This window comes from Rhinolophus sinicus, linkage group LG06 (assembly GCF_036562045.2).
Source record: "Rhinolophus sinicus isolate RSC01 linkage group LG06, ASM3656204v1, whole genome shotgun sequence".
NCBI classification, from domain to species: Eukaryota; Metazoa; Chordata; class Mammalia; order Chiroptera; family Rhinolophidae; genus Rhinolophus; species Rhinolophus sinicus.
The window spans coordinates 109382956-109402583 of NC_133756.1; the positions used below are offsets into that span (position 1 = coordinate 109382956).

Sequence of the window (19628 nt, forward strand, 5' to 3'; positions counted from 1 at the left end):
CTCTTATAACGGTCTTTTCACTTTTCTCTGCCTTATGATTAGTGCCTGGGACATTCTTAAATCCAAGGGCAAAAGTATCTTTCGGGAGTCCGTATTTTCTAGCCTAGCTGCCGGAGCAAGACACTTGATAGGATTCGGGGCCAGCATGAGCTGGCAATAAATAATGGGCATTAACCCGGCGTGTCCTTTTTGCATGTGCCTGGTGAGAAGCTTGTGCATATACATGCATGATCCGGGACCCTGATCGATAGTTTTCACCTAACTGTGTGTGATTAGCACCTGGTGTGGCCACACAGGGGACTAGGATTAAGGAGGCAGGATTTCATGGGTAAAATTCTTGCTGAGAGGGGATCTTGAGCAAAGCTTCAGCTAGTGATTACCAATAGGCAGAGATGGAGAAATATTTCTGGCACCAGAAAAGGTACCCTTGAGAGGCTACTAGCTGCACACTGGTGCAGCTCCATCCCGCAAGGGGAGAGCAGAATCCGGCTTCACTGGCATTTGCTTCTTGGACTAAAACAGTCTCATCAGCAGAAGCCTGGAATTTGAAGAAATACAAAGCCAAACGTGAGGCATGTACCTTTACTGAAACGAAGGGTGTCTTCTTGGATAGCGCTGGCCTTTACTTATGAGTGAGGAGATGAAAATGTCAAGAGTAATAGCATAATGTAGGACCCTGGAAAGGTGTTTAATTTACAGAAATGAAGGAGACCTGTCAATGACCTAGGGAAGAGATGCCAGTATTGTAATTCTTAGTTAGCTAGCTTATAGTGGCACTTAGATGCAAATCTCTGGGAGGTCAGACAGCCTGCACAGGTATTGGACTTACCCTAAGCCTTATTTTTTCTACACGCATTCAGAGAGCACTTTTTTTTTTTAACTCCTTTCAAGGTTCCAGTTATAGGAGCCACATTAACATTCCAGCATGCTATCTGATATTCTAATATGAAGGCCTAAGTATTCTGGCCCAAATAATCTCTTATTCTATCATTTATGTTCTTCTAACTTTTCTAAATTTATTTAATAAGAATTTCTTTGTAAATTCCATTATAAAATTATTGATTAATGCAGAATATTTGAAAACACATCCACACACACACACACACACACACACACACACACCATAAAGTAAAATACAAATTAGCCATATATTTTTACTACTCAAAAGTAAGCACAATTAACATTTTGGTGTGTGCACTTTCACTGTTTCTTCCTATGTAGGTGCATATTTTAAAACAAAAATCATAACATTCTTGTTTTGTAGCTTTTTTTCACTTAGTAATCTATTTGTGGGACTATTTCAATGTCAATAAGTAGTTGACATCATGATTTTTTCTTTATAATTATTTTATTGTACAGTATTATCTTTGTTGTGAGGTTAGACAATGGGAAAAAAATGTACCAAAGGAAATAAGTCATCTAGAATTCTATCATCCAGAGATTACTTATGATATTTTATTTTATATCCTGGCATTCTGTTTTTTAAAGTTCCATACATAAGTAAATGTATTCTCACTATAAAAGTTCAAATAATACAGAAAGATTTTAGTCTTCTTTGCATGTAATAAATAAAAATCATTTTGTTTCTTTGAGTAAAAATTTAATATGTTCACATATTTTTAATTAAATACAGAAAAGTATAAAAGAAGGCATAAATCACACTAAAACCCACCATCCAAAGGCAACTATTATTAAAATTTTAGTAATTTTTCAGACAATTACTGAACAATTACTTTGTTTGCCATTACTGAACTTTGCTTAAGTTATTCAATTTTTACAACATCCCTAAGGGGTAGATACTATTATCCTGAATTTACAGATGGGAAACTAAGGCTTGGGGGAGTTACATATGTGTCCAAGTTTCCACAGCCAAACAGCATCTTAGCTCACAGCATTGAGTACAGGTATCCGTGTGATGCTGAAGCTTTGCCCTTGACCTATTATATAATACCGCCCCTCATATTTGAGAGCTGATGTGACACAGGTTGTCTTGTAACTTTTTATGATTTGACAATATGTTGTCAAGATCTTTTCATGTCAATGAATTATAAAATATTTCATAACCATTTTGATAGCTTTATAGTATTCCATTGCATGTTGTCCTAACATTTATTTAATTAATCTCCTACATTTAGATTATTTCTAGTTTTTCCTATTATAATTAAGACTGCAATACATATGGCTGTACATTGCTAGTTTCTCTGGATTATTTCCTAAGAATAAATTTCTGGGAGTAGAATTGCTAACCAAAGAGTATACATATTTTAAGGTTTCTGATGTACACTGGTAAGTTGCCCCATGAAAGGTCATAGTCATTTATACAGAGATGACCTTTGTAGGAGTGTGCTCAATTCCCCACACCCTCTAGATTAGTGAGTATTGGCATTTTTCCTTCATTTCTTTACTATTCAGTTTGAATGTTTTTGAATGTTAATTGGCCAGTTTTGTATTTCTATTTTTATGACTCTCCTGTTCTATTCATTGACTATTTTTTATTAGAATATTTGCTTATTTCTTCATCAGAGTATAAAGTCTATATTTATAATTAAGATACCAACCCTTTGATTGTTACATTGTTGCAAATTTACTTTGTCAAATTTCTTACTGATTACCTTAAAATTTTGTCCTTTAAAGGACATTTAATATATTTACATTATTTCACTTTTAATACACTGCAATAATGTTGTCATTATTTAATTTTCCCATTTTATGGATAATTAATTCCATTGTAAAATTCTTAGATTTCTGCTTAATATTCTGTTGGGGGGAAAAAACTGGCATTTAATTTGATTATAAACCAATTGAGTCCACATTTGAGGGGTGGATTCTGTTTTTGTTGTTGTTTTCTAATTAATAGGCTATATTTTGAGCTGTTTTAAGTTTGTAGAAAGATGTAGCAGAAAGTTCCCATATACCACCTCACCCCCATCTCAGCCCAGTTTCCCCTATTATTAATATCTTGCTTCATAGTGGTACATTTGCTACAATTGATAAACCAATTTTGATACATTATTACTAGCTAAGGTTCATAATTTACACTAGGGTTCACTCTTTGTGTTGTACACTTTATGGGCTTAGACAAATGTATAATGACATGTGGCCACAATTACAAATGCAGACTAGTTTAACTGGCCTAAAAATCCCCTGTACTTTACCGTTACATCTCTCCCTTCCCACTTACCCCTGGAAACCACCGATTCTTTGTCTATAGGTTTGCCTTTTCCAGAATGTCATTTATTTGGAATCATGCATATATAGTCATTTCAGACTGGTTTCTGTCACTTAGCAATATGCATTTAAGGTTCCTCCATGTCTTTTTGTGGCTTGATAGCTCATTTATTTTTATTACTGAATAATACTCCATTGTATGGATGTACTGCAGTTTGTTTATCCATTCACCTACTGAAGAGCATCTTGATTACTTCCAAATTTTGGCAATTATGAATAAAACTTCTATAAATATTCACGTGCAAGATTTGTGTGTGTATGTGTGTGTGTGTGTGTGTGTGTATGTGTGTGTGTGTGGATATAAGTTTTCAACTCATCTGAGTAAATATCAAGGCGTATGAGTATGGAAAATATGGTAAGAGTATGTTTAGTTTTGTAAGAGTTACCTTATCATTTTGATTAAAGTGTTTATGGTTGATTTTTTCTATTTCATTAACCAGTTAGCCTAACAGCATCATAAGTAATCTTTTGATAGAAATATTCTTTGGGTTCACAGAAGATGAAATCTAAACAACTATCATAGATTGATGGAAAATCTGGAGAAGCCAAGTCAGTAAAGACATTCGTCCTTTCTCTTCTGTTCTCGCTTCCTACAAAAGTTAGTAAGGTCATGGATAACCAACCAACCTGGCTTGTCTGGAACGTGGGATTTCAGTGCTATAACCAAGACAGTTGGTCACCGTGACTGATAATAGCAGCGTGGTTCTAGGTTGTAATATGGAGGGTAGATCAGTTCTGGGGATTCAGCATTTGCTTTGGAAATTTTTTTATGTAAACCAGGCAATTGTAAGACATTATAGTTGTCTGTGATTTGGTTGATTTCATTGTGTTTATATTTTGATCTTACATTTATTGGTGATGTAGGTCTTGTGTTTGGAAGAATTCTAATGGGTCTTATTAATCCACTGGATCTTTGGGTCACAATAGAGACTTCTTTTTCTCTTGGAATTAATCCCTTGGGTAACCAACTCATCCAGGTTTGCCTGGGACTTTCCCAGTTTTAGCACTGACAGCCTCCAATCGCTGGAAGCCCCTCTGTCTTGGGTAAAAAAAGAAGGATCTTGGATCACTTCCTTTTGGGTAGTTGTCTTAACTTTCTGCTTATGCATGATTTTGACCAATGCAGTGACATACTCATAATACATTTAAGGAAGGTTTGTCTGGTGATGGTATACAGGAGGACTGAAATGGACTGAAATTACAATCAGGGAAACCCATCTGCACACAAGGCAATAAAGGCCTGAACTCCTTTAGAAATGGAAAGGAATGGGGAAAGAGTTAGACAATAACCTCTAGAACACTAGCTCTTGTCACTATGGGCTAACTGCTTTTTTGAAGTTCACTGATAATGCCTTTACCACAATTTCAGCAGCCTCTTTTATAATTCTCCTTGTTTTACTTCTCTAATTCATTTCACATTGTTAAAACAAACAAACAAAACACTCCTTGAACTCCACCTCCAATCTTCCCTGATCTAGCACCCTTCAACAACCTGGTCACTGGTCTTTCTTTACTGAGATTTTTTTCATCCTGGTTGCAGTGCTCCTCTGGCCTCTCCCCTCTATGTCCTAAATGTGTGCATCCTAGACAAACTCAGCACCCATTGGAAGACCACCCCAATGCACCGAGGTCCCAGGCACTCCTGACAACAATCCCCTTTGCCATCCATCTTACTGAACCTACTCAAGTCCTCCCTGGGTAACTTAACGTCACCCACAGCAGCTCCAACTCCTACGTTATGTCAAGTCTTAAACTCTTCTAATCAATCTCTTTCCAGTCCTGACTTTTCACGCCTTGGCTTTTACTATTACCTCATTAAGAGCTCCAATCCCTTTATCGTTCCATTTCTCCTCAGCCTCCTGGCTTTAAGACCCTCTCTATGTTGCATAAAGACAGTTCAATGATCCAGACAGGTTAAATGGCTATGCCTTTTCTAAAGAAATAGTGAAACTGGTAAATTTAACCTTTCTTTTGGTGTCTCAAAACACTTTTCAGGGTTTTGCAAGTCTTAAGGACATCAATTATGAAGACCATCATCATACTGAAGATCTCGGAAGTACTGGTTAATTAATGGAGAGTTGAGAGAGTACCAAGTATACTAGCTTTTATAATACTTTCTTTTCCATTAATGATTGGAGAGAGAGAGAGAGAGAGAGAGAGAGAGAGAGAGAGAGAGAGAAGAGAGAAGACCATATCCCAGAAGTCTAAAATGCCTGAAGGACTTTTGGAAAATGGCATACATGCTGCTGTTGGCAAAAATGACTTACTTTCCTAGAAAAGAGGAAGGAGGGAGATAGTATTGGGTTGGTGCAGAAGTAATTGCGGTTTTGCAATTATTTTTAACCTTTTAAACCACAATTACTTTTGCACCAACTTAATAATTAGAGTTACTTGAAATTAAACTGAGCGCATGCTCAGTAATGAATAAAAGGCAGTAGAAAGATGGTTGGGGGAATGGCTGTTGTATTAGTTTCCTGTAGCTACTGTAACAAATTACCAACACATGCTGGGTGGCTTAAAATAACCACCCAGAGAGTAGTTTTCCTCTCACTGTTCTGGTGCCCATAAGCCTGAAATCAATATTACTGGGCTAAACTCAAAATGTCAGCAGGGCCATTCACACACTAAGAGAGGGTTCTATGGGAGAATCTGTTCCTTGCCTTTTTCCGCTTCTGATGGTTTCCAAAATTCCTGGGCTTGTGGCTATGTGGCTCTAATCTTCAAAGCCAGAACTTCAAATCTCTCTGTTCTATCTTCACATCACATTCTCTCTGCATCAGCGTTCCCTTTGCCTGTTTCATAGGACACTTGTGATTGCATGTTGGATCCACCCAGATAATCCAGAATAATCCTCCCATCTCAAGATCCTTAACTTAATTACATCCGCAGGGACCCTTTTTCTAAATAAGGCAACATTTTCAGGGGCCAGGGATAGTTTGGGGCCATATTCAACATACTACAGCTGCCATCACTGGGCAGGGATGGAAATTCTGTGAAGAAATAGGAAGAAGGGATGGGAGAGAATCTTCCAAGGACACCAACCCTAAAGCCAATTCCATTTCCTGGGAAAAAAACATGATAGCCAGGGTCCATATGTTGGATCCGAGAGAAGAAAAAGACAACTATCCTGAGGGAATTGAAGTACAGATTTTGGACTTATCTGTCCGTCAAGAGTTTGAGTGTTTTGCATGTAGGCTGTGAATTTCAGAACTTTTAAGTTGTTGAACACTCCACTGACAATGTGCCTGAGATGGCAGAACTATAGGCGGAGCTCACAGCTGTGGACTAAGGCAAGAATCAGAAGCAAAAATGGATCAGGGGACACTGGTGGAGGATATAGACAGAAGCCTCAGCAGAAATGAGACAGGTTAGTTGCTAGCATGTTGTTAGGTAAACAGGGAGGTCCCTGGTGAAATAAAGAAAAGGCAGCCATATCCTGACACTCCAGGTTCTGGAATGTCTCCTTCACTCCAGGACAAAGATATGAGAGTGCACTTTGAGGTTAATAAATTATGTCATAAATCCCTTTTGGCCGGACAAAGGAGCAGATCTGATAGATAGGGGTGGGTTCATGAATCCCTTTAGGATCTGATAGATAGGGGTGGGTTGTTAATCCCTTTAGGGCGGGCAAACAGGACAAACCTGATAGATGAATTCCATTAGAAGACACCAGCTCCCTTCCCCAAGCAGGCAAGGGAAGGTATAAAAGTAAGAACTTTTGTCTCAATCACTGGGCAACCTGGTCGGCACCCACTCTTGTTCCAAGAGCTGTGACTCTTTACTTTCTACTTTTAATAAACTATCCTCTTTAACAACTCCTCGCCTCTCCTTGGTCCATGTTTCCATTCTTCGGTTTCATGAGACACGATCCCTGCACAAAGAAAATATTCTACATTACAAAGATTCCTAATCTCATCAACAGCCATGAGTGAGGTGGAGGGCATTTAAAAGATAGGGGCTTTGGCGGCACAGGGACTTTTTAGCTTTCACAGTCCTGATTTAATGCTAATTATTGATTATATCCTACCAATTAAGCTTTCTAATAACCTTGTTTTAAGTGGCCCAGCAAGAGGTTGAGCCAGACCTGCCTGTTTCTTCATGTGTTATTCTCAGGAGTGTGGGAGAGGAAGTAAGCTGATAGGGTCACCATCTTTAATAGGTGACTGGTGACTAGAGGACCTTACGAGAAGAGTACAACAAATAACTGTTCCACGTGTATACCCTTCTGCAGGCTGAGTCTGTCATTCTGACTAGTTTGGGTGATTATTGGGCTGGTGCACTTTTCTCTGAAGGCATAGAGCAATTTAGAGGGTTTGAGTGGATGAGTTTGAAATATTGGTTGTGGGTGGGGACAGTTGCTTCAGCCACCTCTCTCCACCAAGGGCAACCACAGAGGAAGATCAAGCTCTTAATTCAAAGGTCTTCAGAGATGGCTGAGCTGGATTTCCCCAGCCACATATGGGGAAAGCCTCAAGTAAGAGGAAAGGGGAAACTCTGTGGGTGACACCGACGCTTTCACCCAGCCCTCACCACTGTACTGGGTATTTCCTCCAGAGAGAGGCCGTGCTTAGAGAGTGATCACCTGGGCCTGCGCTTCTGCTGCCCTCAGAGGGGCTCAGCTATTTTCTGGGTAAGACGGGGAAATGTTCGATGACTAAGCGAAATGGAGAGGGTGTTGTGCTGGAGCAGTGACAAGGCCCTGTGGCGGGACCTTCCAGCCAAGAAGTTAAGAGGAGAGGACTGATAGCCGATGTGTGTGTGGTGGGGAGCAGGGGGAGAAGAGGAGGAGAGCACAGGAGACTCAGAGCTTCGGGATGGCTTATAAACTTCATCTAATAGTAGATGCCAGAGAAAGGAGGACGACGGGATCTTTCCTTTACCAATCCCTCTCTTCCCTTATTAATCTACTTTTACATCCTTACTTGCATTGTATTAATATGTCAACATTAAAAAATTCCAATGAGAGGTGCCCGGTTAGCTCAGTTGGTTAGAGCGCGGTGCTCTTAAAAACAAGGTTGCTGGTTTGATCCCCACATGGGCCACTGTGAGCTGCGCCCTCCACAACTAGATTGAAACAGCTACTTGACTTGGAGCTGATGGGTCCTGGAAAGACACTTAAAATAAATAAAACTTTTAAAAAAAATTATAATTGAGAAAATACATGTGATAATGCTTTGTGAACTTTAAAGCCATAATAATAATAATAATAATAATAATTAGCAGTTATTGAGAATTACTATATGTAGGCACTGATCTAAGCATTTTACATACATTCATCTCATCTAATCTTCATAACAATTTTGTGACATAAGTTTTATTATTCCCACTTTACTGATGAGAAAATCAAGGCTTAGGGAAATTAAGGTTAAGGAGCTTGCCCAAGGACATATAGATTAGTAAATGGTAGAGTAGAATTTGAACTCTTTTAACTCCAGGGCCCAAACTATTAACCATTTTGCGATACTGCCTTGCCGAATAAATGACTGTTAAAGTGTTTATTTTAAACCTCGCTACATAAGAGTAAATGTAAGTAAAATACAGACACCAGCAGAAATCAGATTAAAAGCAACAATAACAACAACCCAGTAAACAATGGATGAGAACAAATCAATGCCAAGTCACTGGAAGGAAAATGGTACCCAGGCCAAATTCAGGAACCATGGTCCCTCGTGTCTCTCATGCCTGGCAGAGGCCTGGGGAGGCCTCTCCCATCCCAAGGCTCCATGAAATGCCCGGAAACTGGACAGTCCATCTCTCAATTACACTGCTTCATAGGCTCTGCTCTCTTTTCCTGCTGTGCCTCCCAAATACATGCTCCCGCTGTGGGGTCAATTGAATTCAGGCCCCCTGTCTTCAACCACACTGCCCTGCTTGCTGACGCTGCTTGCTCTAAAGTAGTGGGGAGTACTGGGCAACCGGTTGTAACTGTTGGTCTCCCACATATGCTAATCCTGCTCTTGGGCTTCCATAGCCTCCCTCTACTAAAATTTTTGTTAGGTCCACTTCCTTAGTTTCTTAAAGAACTTTGTCAAGGAACTTGGGAGGCCGTCCCTCTAGCCTGAGTTAGAGAACATTCGAGTTACACTACTTCGTGTCTGACTAAAGAGAATGCCTGCCTGTTAATGTTCAACTATTGTCCCAGGATTGAACAAGCACATCTGATGACTTTCTTGTCCTATGAGGAATCCTTCTATCTATCGGGATCATTCCCTACAGGTAAGGGCCAGAGTCTCTGCCCTGGACCTTCCGCTGATTCTGACATGTCCTGCCACTAACTCCCCAAGGCAGAGAGTCAAGATTTCATACACATAGCACCCTTGTACTTGTGTCCAGCATGCTCCTGGGTAGCAAATGGAACCAAGAGAAGGGGTTAAAGCCCAGGCTTTAAGGAAGAGGAGCCCAAAGAAATCCCTCCACATACACTCCAGAGTTTTGAATCCATCTGTGAATCACCTCCTGGCATATGGAGCAGCGACAGCGCTTGGCCCAGGCAATGCTGCAGTGTGGGACTGTCCTTGGGAGATCTGCATATCCTGAACACAATAGAGTGTATTATCATACAGTCCTTTTATACTCGAGATGGGTACACTAACTGGTTTTCCATCCTATCCTCCTCCTTCCCATAGCTACTCCTGATACTTGGGAACTACCTAGATAAATTTCTCAAGACTTTTGGCCTAGTTTTAGTATGGCCTAACAGTCTCGGAATCTAATTTTGAATTTGACCCTGATTTACTTTTTTGGTTGTCAGTTCAATATTATTCTTATTCAAGTTCTCACTGGCCAAATTAACCGTTAGTTGCTAACACGGTAGGTCACACTGTTTAGAATAACAGATTGAAGGAATGGCCTAAAAAGAGCCAGTCAAGCAAAATGAGTCCAAAAAGAAAAAAAGGCCACCCTGAATTATCAGGCTTGATCATCACCATTAATAAAAACTGACACACTTTCACTTCGGTTTGTGCTCACAGACTCCATCATAAACTATATTTCTGAGAACACAAAATTAGCGGTGAGAAGTTGATCAGGTTATTGCAGGTTGACTGCAGATGACTGCAAGTTACTTCAGGATAATCTATTAGTTTAAAGTGAACATTTTGATGCTGTGTGCCTTGTGGGTTGTTTGTTGAATGGTCACTTTTTAATCATTCAGACCTGGCCTTGCTCATGGATTAATTGAGTATTGTACTAACAACCTTCTTAGCCTTATAAAGTTTCTTTGGGCAAGCCCAAGAGGTAGTGTAATACAAGGAAAAAGGCTTGGGCTTTGAAGAAACACAAAGCTCTGTCCAAATTCTGGGGCTTCTACCCATTAGCCACATGATCTTGGACCTTGCACCTTCAAGTATTAGTTTCCTTATCTGTAAAGACAGTGGTAGGTGGGGGAAGATTATTTTCAATATTGATGTGAGTACTAAACATGACATAATATTCTATAGATCACATCAGTAGACATATAAAGTACCAAGCATGTGGTTGGTATTAAGTGCAAACGTCCATTCCCTAATATTAACTTATAAACATATTTTTTTAAAAACAAAGAAATTAATACATATAATTTTGAAAACAAACATAAAAATACAAGGCCTAGAATATAACAGAAACTCAATAAAATCTTGCCAAATAAATGGATAAATTTGGGATATTTCAAAACAGAGTCATAACACATAGACAAAGAACAGGTGATTAGTTTCATGCTTTGCAAATGGAATTGAGAGGTTAACTTGCCCCCAAATATCTCCCTGTCCTAGGAGGTTAGAAGGTGTCCTTATCACCAGGGACAGGAAATAGGGTCAAGAAGGTTGTATAAACACGTCTTGTTACTTGACCATTTTACTACACCTAGCCCAAATCCATTTGTCTTGTCAATTCTTCTACAAATTTATTGTTTGTCTAAAACATATAAAAGTTTACTGCTGTGGTCACTTCTGTGAGTCTCATAATTTCATGGTGTTACGGATACCAGGACTGGAAAGAACCCAAGTGGCACTCAGAGAGTTAGGAAGGTCAGCTTTATTACGCTGGCGGACTCAGCGGGATCTTTCCCAAAGACTGAGCTCCTAGCAAGGTTTTGAGCAGGTTTTTATGGGTTGGGGACTTCCTTGAGTTGGGGAAAGGGTAGGTGTCATCTAGTGATTGGCTCAGGGTGTGGCTTGGAGGGGGTTATGCGGAAGTGGGCTGGGGCTTAGGCTGGGGACTTCTCTCTCCACTCAGGCCACCATTTTAGGTCAGTTCCACGTGACAGGGAACAATTTTAGGTCAGTTTCTCCATCAACGGGTCTCTGAACATATGAAATTAAATTTGTTTTTCTCTTGTTAACCTGTCTTCTGTCAATTTAATTATTAGAGCAGCAAAGAAACTAGAAGGGAAGAAGGGAAAAATCTTTCCTCCCCTACACCACCCAATACCCCACATTCCTATCACCTTTGTACTCTCAACACATACTTTGGTTCTTCTTTACCCAGGGCTTATCAACGAGGAAGGTTTAGAAATTTTTCAGGGAGGTGTAGAAATTTTTTATATCTGAGTCCCTCCCAGATTTACTAAATTAGGTGGGACATAGACACTTGTAGTTTCTAAAACTTCACAGGTGGTTCTAATTCTGGGGCTGAGAGTCACTGATTGTATTATAGCATAAGCAAAATTTGAATTACTGGAGTATGAAGATTATACTGCTTTCATTTTGTTTCCTTAGCTCGTAGCATCTTGTAAGCAGCCAGTAAAAAACGTGTTGAATAAATTCAAAAAATTACTAAGCAGACAGAGCTGGAAAGTATGATGTGGCAGAGTAAGTTTTCATGAAGGATTGACTTGTTCTAGGAGGGCAAGGCAGGCGTAATGTGAGTGGGGGGCACTAACTGAGGTATGCGTTCAGAAAGGGAAGCCTGAATAGGGTCTCAAGGGCACTGAAAGAAAGAAGGGGGTGTGAAAACCAGTTTGGCTTAGTCTATATTCCTTTGGCATAAAGTTGTCCCACAGTTGGGATGGGATGACATTTGAATAACCTTCTAGTCAGGACTAGGAGACAGACATTATCTCAGGTGCCCTTAAATGGGAAATAAAAGAGGCAGATGTTGATGAGAAATTCGAAATCTCACTAAGACCCAGCTGAAAAACATTCATAGAAAAACATGGCAATGTAAATTAAGGTTGCCATTTGTCAGGCTTCACATTAAGCACTTAGTAATAAACATGACTTAATTGAAAACCATTACTTTTGCCCTTGATGAAGAGATGCAGGCTTGGAGAGGATAAATAACTTGTTCAAGGTTATACGGCCAATAAGTGTTAGAGACTAGATTTGGACCCAGGTTTGGCTGTCTACAGAACCTGTGCTTTTGTGCACTATACCAGTAACCTCCTTCCTCAAATCCATCTTCTACATAGCCTCTGGCCTAAGTGATTACCTAAAATCATGTGGCAAATTTTACCATGTCTTCAAGGTTTCAAACATTTTCTTGGCTCTCTACTGCCTCATAGAATGTGTTAGAAAACGGAGTATCTGGCAAAATAAAGTAGAGAGGCAACTGAATGGGAAAGGATTGATATTGGTTTCCAAAAGCAGTGAATTAACTTGAAATTTACTTGAAGGTGCACAAGGAATATGGAGGGAAAAGAACAAAGCAACATTAAACGTAGACCTGGAATGTTTGAGGGAAAAGAAACCCCACAAAAACCCGGATTCACCGCTATACCTACCAAAGCCATTATTCCAAACATCTCATGATCTCACACACACACACACACACACACAACACACACACACACACACACACAGAACCTATGAGATTTTGCTAAATAATAATTTTTCAACAAAGATATAGAATAGTAAGATTAGAGATATATATTTAACCAGGGGTGAGCTTTTTTACTTACAATACTTTTAAAATGAAAAGTATGTTTGTTTGTTTTTTTCTCACACCAATCAATTCTCTGAATCTCTGGACACCAACTGGGTATCCTCCAATTTGATTCCAGCTTAATGAGCTGGAATTAGTGTCAGACTCCACAGGTTTAAGGGCTCAGTCCGCCAAGACTCCCCTCACTTCTGGTGCCAGTCACAAGAATTAGTTCACCTGGGTGCCTGACCATCCAGCTATAAGTCAGGGATTCCCACTACCCTCTCCTCAGGTTCAATAATTTGCTAGAATGGCTCTCAGAACTCAGGAAGTCACTTCACTTATGTTTACTGGTTTAGCATGAAGAATACAAATGAACAGCTAGATGAAGAGGTACAAAGTGCAAAGTCTGAAAGGGTCCTGAGCATAGGAACTTCTGTCCCCACGGAGTTGGAGTGTGCCACCCTCCCAGGACTTCGATGGGTTCACCTTCCTGGAAGCTAGCCAAACCCCATCATTTAGGGGTGTTTATGGAGGTTTCATTACATAGATACAATTGATTAAATCATTGAACTCAATCTTCAGCCCCTCCCCCTGACTGGAGGTTGGGGGTAGGACTGAAAGTTCCTGGTCTTTCTGGCCACTACCCTCCATCCTCCATCTTGAAGCTATCTACATGGTCCCCAGCCACCAGGCATCTTATTAGCATACAAAAGATACTCTTGTCACTCAAAGGGTTTTAGGAGCTGTGTACAAGGAACAGGGGACAAAGACCAAACTTTTTTTTTTTATTATACCATGAGGTATGTCTTTGCAAAATAATAATAATAATAATGCTACTTTCTGTTCTCTGCTGGTGTTAAGTATGAGGAAATCATTCTGAAACCTGAGACGGAAAGCTCGTTTAAATAACAGAAATCATAATACAGGTTTATTTAAACCTGTTGATTCAATTTATGATGCACATCTACTCAAATGTTACACATGCACAGCCACAGGGTATATTTGATGCCTGTGCTGTGCAAAAAGAGCAATCCAAGAGTCTCTGCAGCTCTCTGCATTTTGTACTTCCTCCCTTGCTTTGTATATTACATGGACTTGTCTCATGATGGCACCATTGTGACATGTATAAAGGCTGGTCACACCCTGTTTTCCTGGTATTTTATTTAAAACCTTCTCTCCTGATGGCCTGCCCCAAAGCTTACATGTTTCCCCCCAATTTTATTTTATTTATTTACTTTATTTTCATTCCCTCCCACCCACTCTGACCCCCAATTTTAGAATGGCAAATAGTGAAGCTTCTCCCCAGGATATTTTAGCTTTTGCTATTGCCACCATTACTGTTTTTTTTAAATTTATTTTTCAATTACCTTTGACATGCAATATTATATTAGTTTCAGGTGTACAAAACAACATAGTGATTAGACATTTATATAACTGACAAAGTGATCACCCCAATAAGTCTATTACCCATCTACCACTGTACATAGTTATTATAATATTATTGACTGTATTCGTTATGCTGTACTTTACATTCTCGTGACTATTTTTTTTCAATAGTTGATATTCAGTATTACTTTATATTAATTTCAGATGTACAGCATAGTAGTTAGACATTTAAATAATTTATGAAGTGAAGTGATCCCCCTGATATGTCACCAATACTTTTAGCCACCCGACTTCAGTTATGGTTCTCAACTCACACACATAATACACACAATATTTGTGAGCAGCTTTGTATTGTTTAAATTTATGTGTTACAATAATCTCAGATACTATCTCTGGATTACTATTGTTATGGAGACTTATACCATATTACTGCTAAACTACTTGTATTATATTGGTCTTACATTTTAGTGGATTCTTATAGGTGTTTCTTCTTTATTGTTTTCTTTCGTGATGCGTATGATTTAAATTTGCATGCCTGAGACCCTGTTGAAAAAAGAGGGTAGTGTTACATTTGAATGGCTGGTAAATAATATGATTTCAGTTGATGTTTATTAAAATAAATAAAAGAGTGAGTTCTTGTGGGTTTCTATGAAATCAGCATTATACTCACGTAACATATGAATAGACTAAACAAAAGCATTCCTGCACTTAACAATGAGCATTATTGAGGACTGACTCTGGGCCAGATCCATATGGGGGAGGGCTCACTGGACTGGACAACGTGTTGTGTGCCTAGAGTTAAGAGAGCAACAGTCCCTATCACTCTTCTGCTTAAAATCCCTGGAGGGCGTCAGGTCCATACTGGTTCAGAATATTCCTCTCCCCTCCAGAGACCTAGCTGAAGGAGTCCAGAAAGGGGAGAAGAGGCTTTAAGAAATCACACCAGGGTTTTTTGCTCTGTTTTGACCTATTTGCTCTGTCCTAGTACTTTCAGTTCATGTTTCATATTCATTATTTCTGATATTTCCTCTCAACGTTGAATAAATCTTGGATTTGCCCCTCAGCCTGCACTGTCAGATAATCTTAGTTCCATTCCCTGCACCTTATGGGGAAGTCTCACCCTACCTGTAACAAGAGCCAGCTTTTGGAACTATATTCCCAGAGTGGCATCGTAGATCCCCCTGGGAGAGGAGTTCCAACATGCTCCATAGCTTTGAAGTTAAAATTCCTTAGCTGAGCACACAAGCTCCTTTTTGATAATACCTGTTCATCTTTCTAGCTTCGTCTTGTACCATCCTTCAACTTGTATGTTATGTTTCAGTCCTGTTGAATTTCTTGAGCAGTTCCTAGAATCTGTGATTTTATTTCCCATCTCAGTGCCTTTGCACATGGCATATTTCCTTTTCATAAAGAGCCCTTGTTTCACCCCAATTCCCTAGTTATCGCCTTCTCCTAACCTCAAAGCTAGTTCCAGCGGTACCATGTTCCAGAAAGTCCCAGTCTGATTTAAAGTCTACTCCTCTATGCCATAGCACTTACCACACTGTAGCAATTGCTTTAGTTATCTGTTCCCCACCTGCTCCCAGGTTTTGAAAGAGGCAGCCATGTTTTATTAGACTTTCTACCCTATCCCTAGCTCTCACTGAGTGACTATTGAATAAATCAGTGAATGAATAATTTAATTTACTGCCTCATATATATATTCAAAGCCCTTTGGGAGATAGGTATAGCATGAATTGTAAACAAGCAATAATACTTCAATCTAAAATAAGAGGTGAAATAGAAAAATAGTAGAGAGGTCATCAATAGAAAAATACTGTATATCCCCTTTTTTCCTGGATATGAACAAGAGTCTAATAACAGCCATTTGCTAAATCAAGGTAATCCCAAATGTTACCAAAAACAATGATCAGTTCAGTCAAATATGGTATTCATCAATGAGTTCACAATTATTTAATATCTATTAGGTGTAAATCACAGCTTACTCTATAAGCATGTCACAATTTAGTGAGGGAACATATACAAAACTAACCCTGAGTCAGGGCAGACTGTGATAATCATATTAGAGATTCAAACAACATTCTTTGGGATTTGGAAGGGAAAAAAGATGAATTCTGATTAGAATTAATCAAGTCAACAATTTATGGGATGTGAACAAGCTGTGAAAATGAGGACAACTAGCTAATTATGTTGGACAGAACAAATAGTGGATTGAGTAATATCTATTGCTTGTCAGCCGGTTATTTTGCTCAGCAGTGGCCTTAAACGCTGAGTGACAAGGAAGTGAAAAAGTAGAAGAAGGAAGTGTGATAGAACCCAGGGGGAAGGAATTTATTCTTGAGAAAGAAAGAAGCAGAACTACAGGGATGAGAAAGAGAAGCAAAGATTGTTTTGATTATAGGTGTAGCATTTTCTTGAGTCTCTTCAGTTCCCAGAATAGGGAAAGGAAGGAAAAAAGAGAGCCAACTACAGAAAAGGAATACTTAGCATCAATATAAGGAGAAAATAAAGAGAAAAGTAGCAGAAGTAGCTTGTTCACATAGGATTTGTGCTGTATTACCACTAATTATAAAATGCTGGTACCAGGAACATTTAGTGATGATACAGATAAAAGGGTGGAGGAGGCATGGCTGCAGATATAGAAGGAGTCTGAGAAAAAAATGATTCTTATTATGGTTATTGCTAGAACTGTTCACAAATATTCCCACTCTCCATTAATGCACAGGGGAGTATTGTACTTCCCACCTCTTTCCAATGTTGATGTGGCTATGTGACCTTCTTTGGCCAAAAAAATGTGTGTGGAAGTGACAAATTTATAGAGTGAATGAGGAAGGAGTACTTTTCAGTCAATGAAATTTTGAGTGTAAGTATAAGCTAATCTATCTTACTTATACAGTTGCCCTGAGATAATAAGATTGCTAACTAACATTCATGCAAAAAAAGAGATTTCTGAGACAGGTCAAAGAAGTACTATAGGAGATGGAAATAATACCATGAAAGCTAACATAGAACATCTGGGAATTGTAAAAGACTTATGATTCCTTTTTTTTCTTCCAATAATTTATCTGTATCTTTCTCTTTATAATAATTTCCAATAATTTATCTGTATGTCTTTCTCTTTCACCTTCATACACAACATCCACTTTTACGGTTTCAACAACTGCCTTGGTGCAAATGATTAAAAATACTATACGTCTGGTTCTGACAATCAGATTCTCATTTCTAGGTGCTTACAAAGACATGCACATCTTAGAGGACTTCCAGCAAAACTATTTGGACATGTTCATGTCTAGAAATGAGTCTGTAAAACTCCCCAACAGACCCATTCTCCCCCAAAGAAATACCCGTCCCCCCTTGGTGGCAAACTTAGGTAGCTTCCTCTTCGTTTTCCTCTTTATTCAATCAATCGCTTCTTCGAAATGCCTCTCAGACTTTCCACTTCCTCTTCATTTACACCTCAGCTACCCTAACATTCAGCCCAAACTTACCTAACTCACACCTGGACCACTGTCACACTCTCATCTCCTCTCCAACGTATTCTCCCCTCAAGCCTTCCTGCCCACTAGTCCCAGAGCATTCTTCTTTCCTCAAGGATCCTCTACTACCCTTCGGTCTTGCATCCAGCATCCTCCATAACATGCCCACGCAGCTCTCTCCCACTGCTTTGTAGCTGTTGTACTCAGGTGTATGTGTTTGCTGTGCTGTAAACTACTCTGCTCATTCCTACCTCCCTACTGGACCGATGATTGTACCTCCAACTCAGCAAGTGTTCTCAATCTTCCCAATCAAAAATCCCACCTATCCTTAAGACTCATCTTAAATTCCATTTTTTTTTTTTTACCCCCAGAAGACTTACCCAATAAATGCTACCCAAACAGATCTCTCCGTTTCTCCACCAACAGAGCACTTAAGTCACAGAGGTCTAAGTTCTCTTAGAAATTATATAGAACAATCCTCCAATTTTATGGTTGAGGTTTAGAGACTTGGCCGGTCCTGCAACCAGAACAAGATCCCAGGTGCCTTTAGTTTTCTTTCCACTGCATCTTACTGTCTTTACCAACAAATGTGTTTTAGAGTTTAATTCTATCCAATCTTGCATTTTGCTTACTGTTTATAAATCGTGTATCCCTGATTAGATTATAAGCAAGTTCGGGACAATGAGTGCAGTCCATATTAGGTGACAAACCTTTATTTTTAGGCTTCTGAGGTGGAGGTTCAGAGTAAGGTTGCAATGCAGAGCCAACCCATTAAACCAATATGTTTTAGAACAATTGAGAATCAGCTAGGAACACAAATAGAATATCAGAGGAAAAGTAAGATAGTAATTTCAGGTCAGGAGCTTAGAAGACCAGAGTCAGGAAAATTTAGAGAGATTCCAAAGTATAAATGTCTTGATTGAATTATAGATAATCAGAGAGTCGGATCAAGTGACAGGTCCTTTACTCAACTCCTAGAATAGAGGGAATAAGGAGAAGGAAAGAAAGGAGACTCACCAGAAATCCCCACGAATCTCCCCTGACTAGCTATAGAAGGTGACCTCAAAAGAGGACACCAAGCATGAGATAGCCTGACTTTTAATTATAGAAGTTCTGCCCTGCCAGAGAGAGGCTGAAGAGGGAGGGCAGAGCTGCTCTAACCCAAAAGGCAGTAGATGTTCTTAGTTAGCTGTTGGTGCAGCCCCAGCCATGCTTCTCCTGGGAGCTCCTGCTGTAGGCTCCTGAGTCTTTGCCAGCTCCTGTCCTTGCCAGATCCCATCCTTCCTGAATACTGGCCTAGACCCTTGGACTGAAGCCTGTGTCCCTTTACCCCTGTCCTGGTTGCAGGACAGTGGACCCCGTCTACCAGACTTTGCCAACCTGTGCAAAGTATTATTAACATAAGACTCCCTTTATCTTATTAACATAATCAACTTAGCATGGGGGATACAAGCTTTTGCCTGCTTTTATCCCAGTTTTTCTTCCCAGTTTTATTTCCCACTGTCATGCAGGGTCTTTGCTCCCGCTCCCAGTGGGTAGACACAGAGTATGGTGAGGCCAAAAAGGAATACCAATGGAGCCATAGATAGGGGAGTCATACCACTATATTCTCACTGGAGGCTGGGTTGGAGATACAGGAAGCAGGCTTCACACGATGTGCAATCCGCCATCCACCTCTCTGCCAACCAACCAACC

General features: G+C 39.6%; 1 long non-coding RNA gene across 3 annotated transcripts in view; it reads right to left on the bottom strand.

The window, feature by feature from the left end:
• The window catches only part of LOC109451365 (uncharacterized), a 63263-nt gene that overhangs the window by 13894 nt on the left and 29741 nt on the right, over positions 1-19628 (bottom strand). For all 3 annotated transcript variants that reach the window (XR_012497450.1, XR_012497449.1, XR_012497448.1), the window contains one exon: positions 14919-15000. This is a non-coding gene — a long non-coding RNA (uncharacterized LOC109451365). The remainder of the gene's footprint in view (positions 1-14918; positions 15001-19628) is intronic.